Source organism: Dama dama, chromosome 9 (assembly GCF_033118175.1).
Source record: "Dama dama isolate Ldn47 chromosome 9, ASM3311817v1, whole genome shotgun sequence".
Lineage (NCBI taxonomy): Eukaryota > Metazoa > Chordata > Mammalia > Artiodactyla > Cervidae > Dama > Dama dama.
This window is the reverse complement of record NC_083689.1, coordinates 91,413,381-91,435,976: the sequence shown is the minus strand read 5'-3', so window position 1 is coordinate 91,435,976 and position 22,596 is coordinate 91,413,381. Positions and strand designations below refer to the sequence as shown.

Sequence of the window (22,596 nt, the reverse complement as noted above, 5' to 3'; positions counted from 1 at the left end):
ATGCAGAGGTTGAAAAAGTTTAGGTCAACAAAACCTTTATGAAAACCATTTAGATAATGCCAGTGAGGTTAAAGTGCATGAGAAGTATTTTTATTCTAAAAACGTAATTCCGAGACTGACATAGCATGAGCATTTCTCTAGTTAAATCTGGAAGCTGTGAAAGGAAAAGAAAAAAAAAGAAAGTGAAGTCGCTCAGTCGTGTCCGACTCTTTGTGACCCCATGGACTGTAGCCTACCTACCAGGTTCCTCCGTCCATGGGATTTTCCAGGCAAAAATACTGGAGTGGGTTGCCATTTCCTTCTCCAGGAGATCTTCCCGACCCATTGTAGGCAGACGCTTTACGTCTGAGCCACCAGGGAAGTCCGTAAAAGGGAACTGTGTGTGATAAAAAACGACCAGTTGGGAAGAAAACCATTAATAAAAATGAAATGTTCAAAGTACTAACTAGGGATCTGCAGACCAATGTTTTCTATACAACTCAATATTGGACTTTATAATTATTTAAATAATATGAAAAATAGGGGAAAATACCAGACAACTGTTTAACAAGCATCACATATTTGCTGTCTCTTTTCTACTAGGCCTGAGCTACTATGCAGCTATTCTAGAAGACAGAGCAAGATATGACCTTCCTTCTGATTCCCAGAGATGAATATGTAATATCTCTATCACTTCATATCTATTAGAATTCATCTGAAAATATTTTAGAAGAAAAATGATTCTTTAAAATCATATTGTTAAACTAAATCAATTTAGAGATAATTAAGGCAAACAGTAGTTTTAAGGACATATCCAATAACTGTTCAAAGTTTGAACTTTCAAAATAAAGATGGAATTCTTTTTTGCTGCATTGCTATTTTCATAGAAATATTACTAGAAAAAAACTCCCTAATTTACAGACTCTAACTACTAATAGAATAATATATAATATGGTCAAGACATTTTTTAAAGTAAAACTTTTAATTCAATATTAAGGAAACTGATAGACTACTCTAGAATTTTGAAATACCAATTCTATTCTTATTAAAAATTACTTATTTGCCATGTATTTATTATGTACTTATTACTTAAAAAGATCTATGTATTTTCGGATGTTGTCTCTCATCTTGTATGAACTTAATCCATATATACAAGTTTCTTTAGAAAAAGGGAAGCCCCCTAGAAAAAGAAAAGGTATTTATTTTCTAGCTCGAAATGCAAATGCAGTGAGCAATTTATCATGTCTGAACAGGTAAGTGGTGAGTGCATCCAAAGGCCTGTCTGGGCACAGGTGGTGTTTTCCCATCCAGAACAATAGCTTTCTTGAAAGTATTAAACGAGAAACAGCACGGAAGTTTGTAAAAGTCAGTCATGAAAAATATATAGACAGGTATATGTGTAATAGGAAAAAAAAACAGGTTTTGAAATGAGCCTGATACAAGTTATAGTCACAGCTTCCTCAGCAACTCAGGCAGGTGACTATGGGAAAGTCTGTCTCAACATCTGTAAAATGGGGATTTAAAAGAGATTAAAATATCTAGTTTTGAGGGGAGTGTTCGTTATTATTTCCTATCTTCACCTCCAAAATGAATGAGAAAGACACGTTGAGAAGCAGTGTAGTTTTGAAAAACTGCTTTCAGAAATGAGAAAAGTATTTCTTTTAAAATAATTACCCTAAATCAAAATATTCAATTTTAAAATCCAGAAGTAGCTTTTTGTTTGGAGGTGAATATACTGATGGAAGAGATAATGGCTTTACCCCTATGAGAAAATTTGGAAATTTTCTCTCAAAAGTGAATTTTATACATTTTTCCATTGACTTCATCCTCAGTAAAAGTTAACTTATAGTTAAATATTAATGATGAAATCTCCCGCAAATTTTATTCTTGGTATCTCTTCTTTCCAATCACTAAGCATTTTCCAGATTTATTTTCAAACCTTTGCATTAATACTATAGGGACATCTATGAAATACTACAAATTTTGAGCATCCTTCAAACACAATACCCAATCTTTGTCCTTTACTGTGACCCACAGGCCAAAGTCCATCTCCCATGAGTTATCCAATGATGTGACTTTCATGGAAAAATACAAGATTTAATAACAATTTTCTAAGACTTTTAATGAAGGTTTGTGATCAGACAAGTCTATTAAACAGTAGCACATTTAATGAGTTCTTAAATAATATTATTAGCAGCCCAATAATTAGACCCCTTTGCTACATACACACAAAATGTCAAAGTAACAGGGTCATAATTTCCGGCAACACTGCTTTTGGGTGCTCTGGTCTTAACTAATTTTTATGCTTTCTCCTCAATTTAAGCCAGAAATAATGAGCAAATGTGAACTCTTCCTGGAACACATCATTTAATTTCTTCTAACAAATTGCACAGGTGGAATCCAGCAGTTTCTTGGCAATGCACTGAGGTAGGATCCAAGAAATACAATATATTCCATCAATTACCAACTAGGGATGAAATGTACAATAAAATTTCTCACATTGGTATTCACCCTCAGAGTCTGAGTTGGCTAACAAGCAGCCCCAGACATCATCCAGATATGAAGAGAATGTCACCAAGCAGAGTTTTAAGTTTCCCCAAAGAGTGATTATAAAGAAAGCTGAGTGCCGAAGAATTGATGCTTTTGAACTATGGTGTTGGAGAAGACTCTTGAGAGTCCCTTGGACTGCAAGGAGATCCAACCAGTCCATTCTAAAGATCAGTCCTGGGTGTTCATCGGAAGGACTGATGCTGGAGCTGAAACTCCAATACTTTGGCCATCTCATGCAAAGAGTTGACTCATTGGAAAAGATCCTGATGCTGGGAGGGATTGGGGGCAGGAGAAGGGGACGACAGAGAATGAGATGGCTGGATGGCATCATCAACTCAACGGACATGAGTTTGGGTGAACTCCGGGAGTTGGTGATGGTCAGGGAGGCCCAGCGTGCTGCGGTTCATGGGGTCGCAAAGAGTTGGACACGACTGAGCTACTGAACTGAACTGAAAGAGTGACAGCAGGGATGTCAGAACTCCGCAGGGCCACACAGAAACATGGGGTTTATAAGAGCAGCCACTGATCAGAAAAGGTCACTGCTAAACTCTGTCCACGTTCCAGTGCAAACTCACTTATAAGGGTAAGACGCTACAAAAGGGATGGGAATGGGAAACTTGAGATTATTACCATATCTTAACAGCAACAACAGGCTCCAGAAAACTGACATATCGGGATGCTGCTGCTGCTGCCAACAGCTGAGGAACTGCTTAAGTTAGTATTTCCACATGCTCAAACAAGCTGAGTTGAGAGATGGCTCTGGGACGGACCTTCTGACCGTGTAATTTCTCTGACCAAAGCTTTCCAATGCCTGCAAAGCAAAGCCTCAGCTTCTCAAACTGAAATGTCAAGGTCTCCCATAAGCTTATCTGGATCTGACTTTCCAAGCTTTTCTCCCGACACCCTCATTCAAAAATGATGCACGTCAGTCACAATGTCCTACCCTGGGTGGGCTTTTAAAAACACATCCTGTACTTTCTTAAACCCAAGGTGTTATCCATGCTGCTTTCTTTACTCAAAAGGCTTTCTCCTCACTTGCAACTCTGACTGTTTCAATTTCATCTATCTGGCTAAAGCATTCAGCAATTTCACAGAAAAGGGAAAAGCACTATTATATCTGACACACGTCATGTACCTGTGACATACCTGTGCATACACGCTGTGGGTAGTTTAGTGGATAAAAGAGAATCAGACACACACGGATTCAAATCTGAGTCCTGCTTTGTAGTTGTGGCATGTTGGGCAAATTTAATTACATTCTGTGAGACTCTAAGTCTTAGCTATAAAATAAAGACCACAATGCCTACCAAGTTCACTATTTTGAGAACAGAATGAAGTAGCCATAGTTAAAATTTCTGAATTATATAACAGGAGCTTTAAAAGGACATTATTAACAATGTCATCACCTCTCTAGAAGATATATAAATAAAACTGGAAAAAATCCAGAAAATAGGCTCTTAAAAGGATTTATTTATTGGAAAATACCCTGATGTGGGAAAGACTGAAGACACACGGAGAAGGGGGTGGCAGAGGATGAGATGGTTGGATGGCCATCACTGACTCAATGAACATGATTTCAGCAAACTCCATGAGACAGTGAAGGACGGGGAAGCCTGGCGTGCTGCAGTCCATAGGGTCATAAAGAGTCAAACCAACTTAGCGACTGAACAACAAAGCTAACAAAATACCTTAACTGTTTTACTCCCACTATATCATGCCTTATTTATTTATCTGAATGAAAACCTTTAGCTCTTTTCTTTGCAAATCTCCTTTCAAATTTATATCTCATCTTGTTCAGTGATACTTGTTTTCAAAATGTGCACTTGGACCTCACTTCAGATGTCCATGTGAAGTGTGTTTACTTGTAGGCGTAAGACTCATCTTTCCTGTAGCTCTCACAATGACTTCTGGAGAAAGAGTAGGGGTGGAGAATCTGAGGTTTCACTCCTGAGTCGTGTGTGAACCCTGCAAATGCCTGCAAATGAATGTGTAGTCTTTACTCTGCTTTTGCCGCGGGGTGTTCCCTTGCCTTCCACCTGCTTGCAGACGGGGTGAACAGAGGCAAAAGCCTCCTTTCAAACCTGTCTGGGTCTGTGACCTTGTTTCTACAACACCTTCCCCAAGCCATCCTCCCCCAGAAAGCTGAGGTAGGCTTATTCCTGGGGAAAGAATTACTCACATGCAGCTGGTCCATGGCTGCTTTTCCCATTTGTTCCAGTCTTTCCGCAGAGAGAGATACAAACAAACAAATGTGGTTTGAGTCCTCCCCATCAAGTAAATTATCATGTGTAAGTGGGGAAAAGTGTAAAGAATGTGTGAGAGCCTTATAGCACATGTAGCTGATTTCAGGGTCTCCTTACTTTCTCTGGTTCCATATCTGTACAAATGGCCCCAGCATTCCTTAGATTATAACCTTCTTGAGGACACAATTGTGACTACTTGGGGGGGTTGATAGCTAGTCTGATGATCTGCTTAATCTCATGCAGAATTTATAATCAACCTAAAAGTAAGAGGTATTTATGAAAAGTTATGCCTATGACATTTTATAATTACCCCCGAAGAAATGGTAAAAAGGTACTCTGAAGAATGAGATCTCAGGGACGTCCCTGGTGGCCCAGGGACTAAGACTTCACCTTCCAATGCAAGGAGTATGGGTTCGATCCCTGGTCAGGGAGGTAAAGATTCCACATGTCTGGTGGCCAAAAAGCCATAGTATAAAACAGAAGCACAACTGTAACGAATTCAACATAGACTTTAAAAATGTGAAAGTGTGCAAGTCGCTCAGTCGTGTCCGACTCTTTGCAACCCCATGGACTCTACAGTCACGGAATTCTCTGGGCCAGAATACTGGAGTGGGAGCAGTTCCCTTCTCCAGGGGATCATCCCAACCCAGGGGTTGAACCCAGGTCTCCCGCATTGCAGGCAGATTCTCTGCCAGCTGAGCCACAAAGGGAGCCGGAGTTTAAAAACTGTCCACATTGAAAAATCCTTTAAAAAAAAAAAAAAAAAAAGAATCAGATTCTAATTAACATTTAGGACTAGATACTAAGCAGATCTTTTAAATTTATTTTAGTATTCCAAGGTGTCTCAAACCACTCACTTTAACCTTCTAATTTCATGTCAAACCAAAGTGGTTAACAATCTTTTCCCCAAGTTGCTTCCTCTCTCATGACCACGGCTGACGCAGACGTCAACTGGAAGAGAGGCCTCCCAGGATTAGTCAGAGCGCGTTATACGTAACTTGGCAGCTACTTGTAAACTCCAAAGAGAGTAAATCAAATATCAGGGACCGATTGCGAAGCTGAATTGCTTCCTCTTTTCCAGTTTCTCACAAAACTGTTTGAATTCAGCTTCCCCTCTGCCTAACAGCAGCCACTTCTAACGGAAGTCTATTCTCTCAGACTAGCTTCTATTTAGGAAAAATGGCTTATATTGTTGTTCTCAAGCCTATTAATAACTTAGAAAAAAGCTACACACACTGAATTTTAAACACCACCACAAACCCTTTCCTGGGGTATTTTTGCTACCTTTCTCTATGCTCTGAATTCTATCTTTACCTCAAGAATATGAATTCAATAGTAAATTCACAAAGAGTGGTATCATGGAAAAAACACACAGGATATATTTCCTATTGTTATACAGTTAAAGTTACCGCAATTCCTCTGTAGTTTTTTTTTTTTTTTAATTCTGTCCATAGGGCTTACTTAAAGGGCAAATAAAATGTAGTTCTGTATTGAAATGTTTGTGTGTGTGAGTGCTAAGTCGCTTCAGTCATGTCTGACTCTTTGCAACCCCACAGACTGTAGTCCACCAGGCTCCTCTGCCTGAGGGATTCTTCAGGCAAGAATACTGGTGTGAGTCACTATGCCCTCCTCCAGGGAATCTTCCCGACCCAGGGATCAAACCAGTATCTCTTGAGTCTACTGCACTGGCAGATGGGTTCTTTACCACTAACGCCACCTGGGAAGCCTGTATTAATATGCTTACCTAAGTTTAAATATTGTGATATATATATATATATATATATATAGCTATATTGACTTATGCCTTTATGGGTCTTTAACATACAACTGCAGACTATATTTGAAATTACACTGAAAAATATACCTGATCAGCTTTTTCCTATTTTTTAACCAGAACTAACAACAAAGAGTTCATCAGGGTTGTTTTGAGGAATTAGTCTTTAAAATATGAAGTAGCTTTCTACGTCCATGCATAATAAATGCTTCAACTTCTAGGAGGTATCACCTCATTCATTAATAAAAGACCAAAAAAAGTCTGAACTTTTATTGACACTTTATAGAGACTTCTGATTTTTTTTTTTTTTAATGAGCAGTGGAATAGAATTGGGTATGTTAGCCTGTATCTGGTTAGACTAGTCAACACATTCCTAAGAAAAACTCTCATGAGACATAAACATGTATCTCTGGCATACAAATTGTATCCTAGAAAAACCCATATAAAATTCTTGTTTCCTGCTCCTTCACCAAGTATCAGTTCTGCTCAGGTCTGGAGACTATTCTGCATGTCTTCCAGGTCTGCAGCAGAAGTCATTCTTTTTTCACCATCAACCCTTAACTAGTTGATCCACTCCTAAAGCCTTGCAAAATAAACAGAATAGCATGCAATGGAGAGCAATCCTTTTGGCAATCCTGCCAGACTCAGCCCATTCCTCTGCCTTTACTAATGTCTGTATTTTAATTATATGTAGATTCCACCTGGTAAAGACTTCTATCTTTCAAAACAGCTTTAGTACTTTCATAAAGATTCTCCTGACCCCACCCCTCACCCTGGAAAGATTTAATAACGCCCCCTTTTTGGTTTCCCACTGTATGCTGCACAGACTGCAATCATATGTTTACCACACTCTACTGCATTCGTTTATTTACATGTTTATTCCCCGCTGTAGAAGACTATAAATGCTCCAGTGTCTAAAGCACATCTCATTTATGTCTGCCGTTCCTAATAACGAGCTTGAATGTTATATATGACACTAAAAGCTTGCAAGATGTGAACAATGAAAGGTGGTTTACATATACGCAAGGAGATAAATTTAAATTGGGTTTCCACAAAAACTTCAGGAAAGGCCCTTTTCTCTTGGTTACCTAGAGAATAAATATATCTTTTCTGCTGCTCTGATTTAGACTCAAACAAGAGGCAGTAGACAGACCCACCTGCCCTCATTTGACTCCTCTGCATTCACACAAGAGCCTTCAATAATTAACCCTGACAAACATTTTCAAAGAGCAATTCCTAATCCTAAGAGTCGAAAGTTGCTCCAGTGTGGACTGTCTGTACACTATAAGACCAGTTTTTATGGAGTCCCACGAGCACCCAGCGAGTTAACAGCAGTAACGACCGTGACCTGAGCTAACAGCGGCGCTCTAGCTGCTCTCTCTTCCTGGGGTTAATCTCTTCAACGCCTCCGGCCTTTGTACTGCTGTGGAATAAAGAAACTGTGTAAGCAATACCTACACGCCTCTATTTATATAATTTAACATGCTTATATTGCCCTGCTAAAACAAATATTTATTGAACACTTCTCTAGGCAGATTCAAAGAGGCAAAGGAACTTAACCAATACTTTTACATTTTTACCTAAAGATTTCCAAGGTATAAAACCATACTCCATAAAGGCAGAGGCTCTAATTTTTTAAAATATTTTTGGGGGGACAGAATGGGGTTTTGTGATTGTTCTATCACATTAACCCATTTGTAATACCAGGCATTGAAATGAATGCTTTCTGTTACGCGTAGATTCAAAGGCTCTGGGGCTGTGGTATCACGTATGTGCAATAAGCTCAGAAACTAACAGTGGTTTCATAATGATTATGCACATGACCTAAACAAGGCAGGATTGTTTGTCATATCTAGACATATCACAGTGAGTTGGAGTATTTCATCAAAGCCCTAATTTCAACACACTATCCAATATGACAACCTTGATATTTACATCCTTATTTTTAATGGCCCATTTTAATTACATTGGCACTTACAGACACTTTTTAGTGAACTATTTATTAGAAGCAGCTATTACAATTGGTTACTATCTCTGAGTGTCTACACTCAACCTTAACACAAAACGTTATTCCTATGTGATATGGCAATTATATTACAGAGTACAGAAAAACTTATTCTGTGTATTCCAGTGGGGCTTCTCTTATCTCTAACCTTGCTTCTCAATAAGAAGTTAATAAAGCTACTCTGCTTTATGAACCAAATCTCTATCTTAACATGATGTCCACAAGCTCTAGAAAACCTTCAGATTCGCTATCCAACTCATGTGCAGAAACATTTTTCCAAATTCAGGAAGCTGGGTTCAAGAAATCTGCCTCTCCCCTGGAGCTTCTTTCTCTGAGCTCCTCTCTCCTCTCCCTACCCCATTCTGAACCTTCAGGTCAGCTTCTATGGACTTCTTTTTTCAAAAGAAATATTTATTTTTACTTATTTGGCTGCGCTGCGTCTTATTTGCAGCACACAAGATCTTTGCTCTTCATTACGGATGTGGGATCCAGTTCCCTCATCAGGGATAAAACCCGGACCCCCTGCATCGGGAGCACAGAGTCTTAGCCACCGGACCGGCAGGGAAGTTCCTCTATGGACATCTGAAGGACGGCAAAGCAGGTAACAGAGGCTGTGGAAGCACCAAGGATTTTCCTGAAGTTCCCAGAGAGAAATCAGAATGTGTTCATACACGAAGAAAAGTTACTATTAGAATCCATAATCACCGGATGAAGAGTTAAAGGGCTTCAGTAGCTGGTTTGGGATCTTAATGTCTCGTTAACTACTTATGTGGAAAAACTAATCTTGAATTGAACATACTTAAATTATAAACCAAGACTTATAATGTAATTTTTTTCTAAGTTGTAGCTCGCTAGAACATTACAGTTCTTCAAGAACACGAATAATCTATTTTTAAAAATTCTGGTTTTTTAGAGATTGAGAATATGGGAAGTTTATTTTCATGAGAAAATGGCAGTGGGTTATTTTTAAATTGAAGATGTTTACTAGGAGCAAGACTATAATTTCCTTTCATCTCATTGCTTATCACATTAACTAGTTTTTGTTAGAAATCTAATATGTTCCAAAAAGTTTTTTATGGCTGCTAGAAACACAGCAATGGGCAAGACAGGGAGTCCTGGTCTAATAGAGTTTACACTCTAGGAGGTAGGAAGTAGGGAGCAAGGAGGGGAATGAATACAGTAAATGAACAAGAGAATTCAGATACCGATATACAGCATGAGGTACCCACAATGATGGTGTGATATTGTGGGGTGGGAGGGCTACTCAGGGAGGCTGTTCTGAAGTGACAATGTGTGAACTGATTATATGTGAATGAAGGATGGATGAATAAATATATGAATGAGCAAAGCACTAGTGAAGAACTTTCCAGGCTTAGAGATTAACTGGAACCCAGGACGCAGCATAAGAAGGAAGTGGGACATTTAAGGTCCTAACAAGAGTCCACTGTCACGGTGATGGCTGAACGGGTGGAGATGGGAGGAGGTGAGACTGATGTAGGCAGTGACGATCCTCGTGGTCTGCTGGATGCAGGTCAGGAGTTTCTTATTTATAGTAGGAAGTCACTGAAGGACTTTAGGTGGGAGAGGACTTGAGCTGATTTAGTCTTTAAAAGCACTGCTCTGGCTGCTGAGAAAAGAATAGATTATAAACAAAGGGGCCAGAGTAAAATTGTGGGTAATAAGCGTTTCATCATGAAAAAAATCTGAATGAACTTTTTGGCCAACCCAATAACCTGGATGTTACTATAAAAAAGAGATGAGCATGAAAAAGGTAAAGATTGACAGAAGAAGATACAACTGAGATACCTTCTGGAAGCAAAGAGATACAATGCATTTAAATCCTCAAATATGGTTAATACTATACATGTTTTTGAAGGGGAATATTCATACTAATAAAGCTTTAAAAAATGCAAAAATTGAGAATATCATTTCAGAAGTTGACTTTCACTTAGGTTTGACTTCTGTATTCCAGAAGGAGTGAGGGCATTCTGGGATGAGGTGGGGCTGAGAGGGGAGCTCTGGGATGGCAGTAGAATTTCTCTGTTTCCAGGCCAAACCCCATAAAAGCACTTGCACATCCTATCTTCTGAAATGCCCTTGGTTGTTGATACGTGACATGTAAATGTTTCTATTTGGCAGTAACATCCACCCTTAGAACTAACATTCACCTTCACAACTAAAACATAGCTCCTGAAACCAAATTCCTCTTTATTCCTGGCAGAACATAGAGCCTGTTCCTAGGAGACGCTCCCAAACGGGACTCTGCCAGAAGGATGGTTCTAGGCTCACACGACTCACAACCCAAAAGGAAAGGCTACTTTACTTGGATAACTGCTGGCATTATGACCCTCTTATATACCTTTTGGCAATAGTATATGATGTGAAAAAAAGAAAAATCTCTGCTCAGAAACCTAAAGCTCAGTTAGACAGATAGGCAATTACGTATAAGACACTGTTGGCAGAGCAAGCAGCTGAAACTCAGGCACGACTTCCTGGGACTTACAGATGTGTATGGAAATGCAAAAACCAATTTTGTGAGGGCCACTCATAGGAAAGATCCACTAAAGGAAGCAAGATGTCAAGAAGCTATAAAGATTAAAGAGACGCCTGTGGACATGATGAGTACAGGAGCAAACGTTTTCTCTACCTCAATAAAAACTACAAAAATAAAACTGTGGAAGTGGGGGTACGATTCTGGGAATACACTGAAAGCCACTGAATTATACAATTTCAGTGGGTGAATGTATGGCGTGTGAATTCTATCTCAACAAGGCTATTTTTTTTTTAATGTCTGCATGGGAACCACACTGTTATATGCCATGAAAGTGGAGGGAAAAGCACCGTTGATGGGTTCTGAGGTGTCCTTTGCAGATAGAGATGGGGCCATGGACCTAGGACAAGTAATGTAACTGTTTGGGGTCTCAGATTTCTCATGTGCAATGCAGAGGCAATCACAATACTACTGATGGTTTCAACGGGTGTTGTAAGAACTGCACGGAATTACATAGATCAAGAGCTTACGGTAGTCCTTAGCAGTACTATTTCATTAAATATTGTTTCTGTGTTTAAAAAAAAATATGCCTATTCCCAAATGAAATAAAAACAAAAATAAGCAAATGGGAACTGATCAAACTTACAAACTTCTGTAGAGCAAAGGAAACCATAAACAAAAGGAAAAAAAAAAAAACCTACAGACATGAAAATATCTATAAATGATGCAACCGAGAAGGGCTTAATTTCCAAAATATACAAACAGATTGCACAACTCAATATCAAAAAGACAACCCAGTTGAACAGTGGACAGAAAATCTGAACAGACATTTGTCCAAAGAAGACTGTATAGATGGCGAGAGGTACACGAAAAGACGCTCATCATTGCTAATCACTAGAAAACACAAATCAAAACTACACAGAGGTACCACCGCACATCGGCCAAGAGGGTCATCATTTAAAAGTCTACAAATAAGAAATATTGGAGAGGTGTGAAGAAAAGGGAATCCTCTTAACTGTTGATGGGGATGTAAATTGGTATAGCCATTATGGAAAACAGTATAGGGATTCCACAAAATACTAAAACTAAAAAACAGAGTTGCCATATGATCAAGCAATCCCATTGTTGGATATACCCAGGCAAAACTTCAACTGGAAAAGATACATGCACCCCTACGGTCCTTGACTGAGAGATGAAAGGGTAAGGAAGATATAAAACACAATGGAATATTACTCAGCCCTAAAAAGAATGAAATAATGACATTTGCAGATTTGCAGCATCATAGATGGATCTAGAAAATATCATACTAAGCAAAGTAAGTCAAAAAGAGAAAGACAAATATGATATCACCATGTAATATCACTTACATGCAGAATCTAAAATACGACACAAACGAACATAGTTATGATACAGAAATAGCCTCAGAGACACAGAACAGACATGTTGTTGCTGAGGGGAAGTGGGGCTTGGGGAGAGAAGGATTAGGTGTTTGTGATTAGCAGATGCAAATTAGTATATATAGAAAGAATAAATAGCAAGGTCCTACTGTATAGCACAACAAACAACAGTCCACATCCTGTGATAAACCATAAGGGAGAATATGAAAAAGAATATATATGTATAGCCTAGTCATTATGCAGTAGAGCAGAAACTGTAAGTCAACCATACTTCAAGAAAATTTTTTATAAAAATTCATTCCGAATTTCAAATACACATCCACAAGGTCAAACCATATATAGACATACACATAGTTTTCTTTTTCCAAATAGGTATCTATCTATCCATCCATCCATCCATCCGTCCATCTGTATCTCTACAGTTCCTAAGGTTCTAACAATTCAACACAAGCAATAAAGACACAAACACCTAAAAAATACTTAAGAATAAGAGAAAAAAAATCACATTTGAAAAATAAAAACAAAGCAAAATTAATATAGTGTCTAAAGGTCTTGCAGACTAGCATGAAAACATTTCTGCGATAATACAGTGAGAGGTATGGTAACAGGCATGATAGAGCTGATTATCTAAAAAGGGTGGGGGCTGAAAAAATGGTCACTGCCCCTGCTATTGATTTAAGAAAACCTCCAGCGGAGAAAAGCAGGCTCAGTTCCCCTACGGGCATTAGGAAGCACTGGACTCAGAGAAGAACCAGGTGTGACAGCAGCAACTACCTTATCCTCAAACTTTGCCCCTTGTTTGGCCCCAGGCCCTGTGCTTCAGGCTTTTTGAACATGACCAATTATCTTCTTAACAACTCTGCAAGGCATATATTCTTATTATTTTTCCAATGATTTTTCAATTGCAGCCCTGGGATATTACCCCATTTGTCCCTTCAATTCCAAAAATGGGACTCTTCCTCCTACACTCCATATTTGTTAAAGTTCTTGAGAGCTATCATTAAACATTCATAAAAACTTTTTTTTTTTCCTCAGACGCTGATTTTTCCCTACTTCAGGAAATCAAATGAAGTCTTGTAAAAGTCAAGGATAGTTTATGTTTTTCAGGCTGTAATATAAGATTACAAACCAGTATTTTCTGGTAAAATCTGGATTTGCTTCACAATTTTTCGTAATAACAAAAGCCATGTTGCAAACATGATAATGTCACTGTAGCCTCATTCAGAATATTACTCACTCTTTCTGCAGCTTTGCAGCTTCAGCACTTGGGAAAGTTTGAATTTCCCAGTAGTGTGACCAGGATACTATTTTTGTATCTTCAGCGTCCACTTACTTTCAACTGAGTGAGTCTTGCTCAACTGAGGGCTTGCGAAAAAAAGGGAGCTAGATTTTATTATTAAAAGATTTTTAAGAAATAAAGGTGATATATAAGGAAAATGTGTTCTTAGAAAGCAAACATAACATATATTATTTCTTCTGCAATTCAATACTTGATCAATATTCAAGTTTTCTTCCATTTTAAAGACCAGTATCAACTTAATCCCTCAAAGCACATACCTGTGAAAAGCATAATATTAATATTTTCACTTGTATTGATAGAATGGATTATCACATTATTTGATTAAACACTAGGTACAAATTTACTTCATGACAGATTACAAGTTCATGCAAAATTCAATAATAATAATGCTAAAAATATAAGGTTATCAAAAAAATCTGGATTCAAGAAATGGGGGCAGGGAGCTCAAACTAGACTTTCATCTTCTCCTAGATATAACATGATTAGGTTAGGCAGGAAAGGAGGGAGTCAACTTGCCTTACGCGTAAAAAATTTCAAAGTAATCAAAAAGCATAAATAAAAACATGGACCAAAGAGAAATTTACTAATTCATATTACCTTCCCGTCAAACTGCTATAGAAAGTTCTATTTCAGGAAAAGAAAAATACCAATGGGCCCCGGGGGAGGGGTCGGATGGGAGAGAAGGAAACCCTCCCCTTAAAAAGCTGCAAGCTTTTTATATCAGAGGGGCCAGAGCTGTTCGACCTTCTTTGCACCAACAGCCCCCTTCTTTCACGGCCACATTACCTTCAGGTGTGGCCTGAAACAGCACTTCTATTTCCTTCCATCCTACTGAACTCCTCAGGCTTGTATGTCTTATTATTCATCATCTCTCACCAAGGTTTCCAGTGATTCCGCTCGTGCCAAACTGGAGGACTAATCTCCCACCGATCCTAAATCCTCCCATGTGAGGATTTTTTCTTCTTTGGCCTCAGAAACTTTAACTGTGCTTTTAGTTAGCAGCTTCTAACGCCCCTTCTCATTCCACAGGGCACAAGGTCTTAAACACAGACGTTTTGGAGGCAGATGGACCTGAGTTTGAACCGCATCAGCTGCCATGTTCTAGCTCTGAAGGTTGCAACAGATGACTGATTTTCTCTTAGGCTCATTCTTTCCATTTGTAAAATAGCAATGATCAAAGTGTGCACCTCATCTGGTTGTTACAAGGAATGAATAAAGCAAAACATGTAAATCTTTTTGCACAGTTCAGTGCCTTAAAGGCAAGTCCCTGTGACATGAATTATGTGTATTCTAGAATCAGGTTCTCTCTTCAACCTGCACCAAAGAACTACTTTATAGTGTTAACATTTGTCTACATAGCTAACATTTGAGTCACTAGCTTAAATGTGCTACAGGAACTCCAAACCCTGAATGCCCCAAACTGCATGTATCCCTCTCCATCTATTAAAACTTTCAGTCTTTTCTATTTAAGTCAAATGACTTAATAGAAAAGGCTCTCTACCTTTTTGGTGATAGAGTAAATCCCATTAATTCATGACTTATGAGGCAGTGTACCTAATGGTTAAAGGCTGCATGCATGCTGTCTTGTCCAACTCTTTGTGACCCCATGGACTATAGCCCATCAGGCTCCTCTGTCCATGGAAGTTTCCAGGCAAGAATACTGGAGTGGGTAGCCAGGTCCTTCTCCAGGAGATCTTTCCAATCCAGGGATCGAACCCATATCTCTTGCGTCTCCTGCATTGGCAGGCGAATTATTTTACCACTGAGCCACCTGGGAAGCCCAGGATTAAAGGCTGCTTGCATTCCATTTCCAGTTCTTTCACGTATCACTACATGACCTAGAACAAGTAACTTAAAACTGTTCCTGCCTCAGTTTTCTCAGTTGTAAAATAGGAAGCGTGTTAGTATCAACCTCATTTAATGCTTAAGAGGTGCTATATTAATGTTTATTGATACATTACAGAAGATAAAATTTACAATGTGACTTTTGTACTGATTTAAATACAAAACTGAAACAGAAATACTTTCATAGAGCAAACAAATTTTTCTTATTGTTTTTGGGGGGTTGTTTTGCCAGCAACAGCAGCATAGAGGATCTTAGTTTACTGACCAGGGATTAAACTCATGCTCCCTGCTTTGGGAGTGTGGAGTCTTAACCCATGGACCACCAGGGAAGTCCAAAACAGAGTGTTTGTGTGAGTTCATATTCTTTCCTTTGAATTCTCTTTACCACTACCACTGTCCAAGCTCATGATGCATCATAACCAGATGATGGCAAAAACTGCCCACCCTGCCTCTCAAAACTGATCTCCTGAATTCTATTTTCTCTTGCCTTAATCCATTTTCAATCTAATCTCTAACTGCCAGATTAATCATTTAATATTGTGCCCTTTTGGACTATTCCATCAGTGTCTCCCATCAGTTCTCAGATAATATACAACCACCTTACCTATGGTGGGCTTTTCTAGCAGGGCTTTCCTAAGTGGGATTCCCAGGGTTGCTATAGCCTTTGGGTCTTTACTCCTGGTCTTTTCCCTGCCTAGAATGTGCCACATCCTATTTCTTCAAATCTCATCCATCTTTTAAACAACCAAGTCTGATTCTACTTGCTCCATGGAGACTTTTCAAGCTGAGGCCCCCACCCACAGCTAACACACAGCTTGGTTCTTACCATAAGGTTCATTTTCAGGCTGTTATTTACACGCTTCATGTGTGTATATCTTGCCTGGTATTTCCCGCTGCACAATCTCAACACTGTCATAGGGTAGATGAGGTGGAAGTGGGTGAGTTCACAGATGACTGATGATTCTGATGGGGATGTTCAAATTTTTGTTTTAATTTCACCACTGGATGGCTGAATGGGTATTCATAACCATGAATGTGGTGATAGTTTGGCCACATTAATGAGCATACCTAAACTAGAAGCGAACAGTTTAATAAGTTGAACTCAAATGTATATTCATGGCTATGTGTAAAATGCTCTTTATTCAAGTTCACCAAGTCAAAGTCGACACAAAGGAAAGATACAGTTAAATATTCGAAAATTTTTTGTACAAAAATAAAAGCCCTACATACTCAATACTATTGAAGTAGGGGTGCTTACAAGCTCTTCAGAGGAAAGAAATGGGGGATGGGGCTGGTTATACTTTCCTTCTGGTGGTTTATGTCCAAAAGCAACACTGAGAAGTTCTGCAAACGTGAAAAGGGATGAGAAAGACCAAAATAAAAGCCTGGTCTGCACCCTCCGTCCTATATGAGTTCCTCTGACTGAGGATCTTAGTAACCCTCCAGGGGACTCTTCCCAACCCAGAGATGGAACCCAGGTCTCCCACATTGCAGGAGACTCTTTACCAGCTGAGCCACAAGGGAAGCCCAAGAATACTGGAGTGGGTAGCCTATCCCTTCTCCAGTGGATCTTCCCGACCCAGGAATCGAACTGGGGTCTCCCGCACTGCAGGCGGATTCTTCACCAACTGAGCTACCAGGGAATCCCCTTAGTAACCAAAGGGGAGAAAAAAGAAAACCAGAAGGAAACAGAAGGAGAAGTTTTTTCCTCAGGAAGGAAACATAAATGTTTGTAAGTGGTTTCAAGGCAATGACACTTTAAATGATAGTAAAAGTTTAATGAGTGGAATTTCTTCAACAAATAATTTTATAGTAAAGAAAACAGGTTAATCCTATGGGTTAAGTAATAATAACAACAATAACAGCAACACAGCAGTAGCAGCAGCAACAACCAGAAATGAAATAATAAAGTGTTAGTCGGACACAGAAGTCATGCCTGACTCTGTCTGACCCCATGGACTGTAGCCCGCCAGGCTCCTCTGTCCATGCGACTCTCCAGGCAAGAATACTGGAGTGGGTTGCCACTCCCTTCTCCAGGGGATCTTCCTGACCGAGGGCTATAACCTGGGTCTCCAGCATTGCAGGCAGATTCTTCACTGATAGAGCTAGCCTAATCTCTCAATAAGCAGAAATCAGAAACCTACCCACACTTAATGATTCAGTATTTGAATTTTAACAAGATGTCTACATCAAACTTCAAGAAATCCATTCCTAATCCTAATCCATTTACATCTGCACAAACATAAGATCATAAATGTTATACTGAATAGTAACATTTGTAATTCTCAAGTTCCCAGCCTCAAAGCAAGGTTCAATTTTTATTCTTGTACTTAAATTTTTAAATTTCTTTTTCTTAAATAACAAAAGCAAAAATAACAAAGGATACACTGCTTACCAAGCTATTGACCAAAACTTCCAACTAATGAAAAATCTGTAGTGAGTAATGAACATTTAACAAATGCCATCTGACCCTGCTTCAATCCACAAAAATAAGCCTATCAGATACACGTTTCCAGACCCTCCACACACAATGACTGTCTTGAGCTGACAGTCTCAACACAGCAATGCGAGCTGCCAGGAGAGAAACCAGATCCTGGAGCAGCCGCAAGGAACCAGTATTGAAGAGGTCACAGCTGGCTTCTGGCTTCCGTCGTGTACAGCCAATGATCCTGAGACTCAAAGATGCAGATACTCACAGCTAAAATAAAATAAACTGCAGTTTAAAGCAGAATCTACTGTTAGGAAGATCTGAGCATGATCCCACCCAGGAAACAAAATGACATGGCAACACGATCTCTCAAAACATTACAGAATGAATGAAAAACTGTACACATCACTGACAGTCCTGTTTTTGCTCAATTCCAGAGGACAGTCCTCTGAATTTTAAGGTGATTGCCTGGTCCCTTCTTAAGGAGAAGGCCTATGCAAGCTAAAAGTCCTAGACATCAAGTGGCTACCAATAATTCAGACCAAATTCTCAGATATTTGGCATCATCTGAATTCAGAGAGCATTTTTATATACATTTTTTTTCTAGACTAATTTGCTTTTCAGCTTCAGAAAAATGTGCTTAAGCTGTGTGTGTGTGTGTGTGTGTGTGTGTGTGTGTGTGTGTGTGTGTGTGTGTGTGTGTGTGTGTGTGTGTGTATTCAGTCGCATCTGATTGTGACTCCCTGGACTGCAGCCTGACAGGTTCCTCTGTCCATGGAAAATTCCAGGCAAGACTATTGGACTGGGTTGCCGTTTCCTACTCCAGAGGATCTTCCTGATCCAGGGATCAAACCCATTTTTGCACTGGCAGGCGGATTCTTTACCACCACGCCACTTGGGAAACCACCATGCTTAGGCCATACAAACAAACAAAAACAAAAAACCAGGGGAAAGAAAAAACTCAAGCATTTTTCCCTGGTTAAGTTTATTAATCACAGAAAATGCAGTTCTATCTTATCGTCATGTTTTCTGTGAGGAAACTTCTGCTCTTTTTTTGGACTTGGAGAACTGCTTTTCCTGACAGAACCCCCAGAACTGAGAACCCTGAACTGCAAACTTGTCCTTTGTCCTCGTTGTTTACCAGCCTTATCAGGGCACACATGGGTTGGCAATGTGATTCTAAGATAAAAATTTCAAAGATATAATTAGATGTTTTTCCGAGAAATAGCACCCAATGCCATGAAAATTTGTTTACTCTCTTCTCCTTCAAGCTTGAAGATAAAGGTCTCACAATTTCTTGTCATTCTTTCAGATGAATGAGGAACATTACCTTGGCACTGAAGGAAAAACACACACTTTAAAAGTAAACACTAATGAAAACACAGATTGGATCTCAAAACTTCTGTGACACTTCAATCAACACAGTTTTCTGTAACAACACACTTCTTAAAGCTTATAACAATGTAAATATAATGAAAATAATGTTATGCCCCTGAATTTAACTATAAATGATCAGTGATAGAAAGACATAGTCCAAGCTGAAAAGTAAGTAAAGAAGAAAGTATTGGTTGCTCAGTCATGTCCGACTCTTTGTGATCCCATGGACTGTAGCCCGTCAGGCTTCTCTGTCCATGGGATTCTCCACGCAAGAATACTGGAGTGGGCTGCCAAGACCTTCTCCAGGGGATTTTCCTGACCCAGGGACTGAACCCGAGTCTCCTGCACTGCAGGCATATTCTTTACCATCTGAGCCACCAGGGAAGTCAGAGAAGTCCCAGTTAGTGATGCATAAGCTTTCTCATAGCGCCTTTCAGATTCCTTAGTTCAAATCTGAACAAAGGGGATAAAAGGAGAGAGGTAGAAAGTCACAGATGCCTATTTTCTAAGCTGCAGTAGAATATTTAGCCCAGTGAAAGAAGTGCTGAGAAAAAAATCTCAAGTTTTCTACTGAACTCCATCTTTCAGTTCAGTTAGGCATGCTCAGTCATGTCAGACTCCTTGTGACCCCACGGACTCATTGTGGCCCACCAGGCTCCTCTGTCCATGGAATTTTCTAGTCAAGAATACCGGACTGGGTTGCCATTTCCTACTCCAAGGAGACCTTCCAGACCCAGGGGGACTGGGTTGCCATTTCCTACTCCAAGGAGATCTTCCAGACCCAGGGATCAAACCAACGTCTCCTGAATCTCCTCCGCTGGCAGGCAGAGTCAAACTCCATCTTTGCTCCAGACCAAAAACCGGTTTAGGGGGGGAAAAAAAATCATCTACTGCCACCTGCTGGTAATTTAGAGTCAGTAGTTCTCAAAGATGCTTAAATGGCATAAATTCCAGATTAAAGCAGAATCTTTCGCCTTGTAAAGCAAGAACATTAGATACAATATATATTTCTAGAAGCAGAGACAGACTACCACATTCTCCTCATGCTGACTGCCTCCCTCACTGACACATTGTCCTGAAAGGAAGTCAGAGGCCACTACATTTCCATTCTGCCCTTTCCCACAAAAGTTATTCAACTTAGGCCAGAAATAAAGTCTTTAAAACCAAACAGTCTTGGCAGACCTGACTGCAAAAGATTCACAACTCAAACTCTTGAGGTCAGCTAGAGAAATTTTATTCTTTTAGTCTAAGGACCACAAGTCAAACTGTATTTTTTAAGACTTCTCTATAAGAATATGAACCTTGAGTTGATAGAGGATTCAAATGAGAGATCTGAGAAAGGACCTGAACCCCCCCTCCCGCCCCCCGCCCCTTCAATAGGCAAGATTCTATAACTACAGATATAAACATGATTTTAAAATCCATAAAAGAAAAGGCAGGCCCAAGTTCCTACAGTCAGTTCCATTTCTATTTCTGGAGAATCTAAGAAATTTTCAAAGGCTTAGCTAAAAGGTTTTATGGGAGAAAATTATTCTCTTTATTTTAGGGAGTATATTTAAAAATCAAAGTAGATGGGTAAAACATTTTGAGGAAAGAGAACGTTTTATCAAAAACTATCAGCAATCCTCCTGCCAAAAATAAACTATGGACATTATGTTTTACTTATCCCATGTCACAAGTCAGACACTGCAGGGTTTTCATGCCACACTGTTTTATCTCTTCTAAAAATATATTGAAAAACATGGATTTGACTAACCACTTTCTCCAAAATTAATGTTAAGTGCAATGTGAATCAGAAGGCAACATCCCAAGATATAAATCCTGAGTCTTCTTTTTCACATCCCTAGACATGAGCAAATTTGTCTGCTAGGACACTGAAGAGTTGTCTGTAATTCTATGGTTCTATAATTAAGACTTGTACAAACTTTGCTGCCAAAAAATCACCAGAGTGGGTGGTGAATACAGCCAAGTAAACGCTAATTATGGAAGGCGGGTTTTCTAAGATCTTAAATACAAGAAGCAAAGGCAAGATCAGACAGCTAAGATAGTTACCAAGGCAATATAAATAGCCTTGTCAAACTCAGTGTAAACCCCCCTTTGGTAACAGCTGTTACCTCTCATAGTTCATAGGTACTTTAAAACCACAATCTGGTATCTTCTACTTAGAATTCAGCAGTTAATTGTTCCCTAAAAAATAGAGTTAAGAAATTTACTCATGTCATTTTCATTCCGGGGAGCAAAAAAGGCAAGAGAAGGCCAGTGTTCCAAATAATTTTCCATTTTATGTTTCAGCCCCTCCTCTAATAATATTTTTAAAAGTTCTGCCTGGAATTCAATAGAATGCCATTAGCATCTTAAAATGCATGCAAATTCTAAGCACACAGCACAACAAATTTACATAAATCGAATCATGCATACACCAGCAAGGAATCAGGAAACAGCATTTTCTGCACTGTGGAAGTGTACCCACCATCCAAAAAAGAGGAAATTTTATACAATAGTGTTACCAAGTTCTCTCAATAATAACACTATATAGTGTATCCTTACAATCTAGAACTGTAATTACAGCCTTCAAGTAGAAGTGATCATGCTTTTTCCTGTTTACTTATACTTATGTCTATGCCCATCTCACTGCTAATCAAGAAGCTGTGGGAACTTTTCATTTGAGCTCAGCCCAAATATCACCTCCTCTAGGAAGACTTTCTTAACCTTCACAGAAAAACTAAGTCCTCATGTACCTTCACACATAGTCTGTGTTTACACTTATCACACTGAATTAGAGTTATCTGTATACACATCTACTGTTTTAGACTGTGAGTACCTTATGGACAGAAAAGGCATTTAATTTCATCTTGATCTGCCTTCTGGGCTTTAAAAACTAGATGGTTTAAAACACATGCTAATGAATGACTCAGTGTTTTTCACATTATTTCTTCTGCCATAGACAGCTTGTCAAAAAAGAAAGGTCTACCAAATTGTATTCTATAATACTAAATGAAGCAAAATATATTATCCAGATGTCTTAAAGTACGTATCATCTTAATGCCCTCCACATAAAGGATCTATAACACAGCATGTTTTATTCAGATTAAACTGAAATGTGCTAATTTTAATATATTAAATATGTATTTACAATATATTTACATGTATAAATTGCCAACATGATGCTTCTTAATAGGCAGCAGCTATTTTCTTTGTTAGCGGTGA

General features: G+C 39.0%; 1 protein-coding gene across 1 annotated transcript in view; it reads right to left on the bottom strand.

The window, feature by feature from the left end:
* Nucleotides 1-22,596, bottom strand: part of ADGRV1 (adhesion G protein-coupled receptor V1) — a 549,629-nt gene that overhangs the window by 269,018 nt on the left and 258,015 nt on the right. The gene's annotated exons all lie outside the window — the stretch shown is intronic.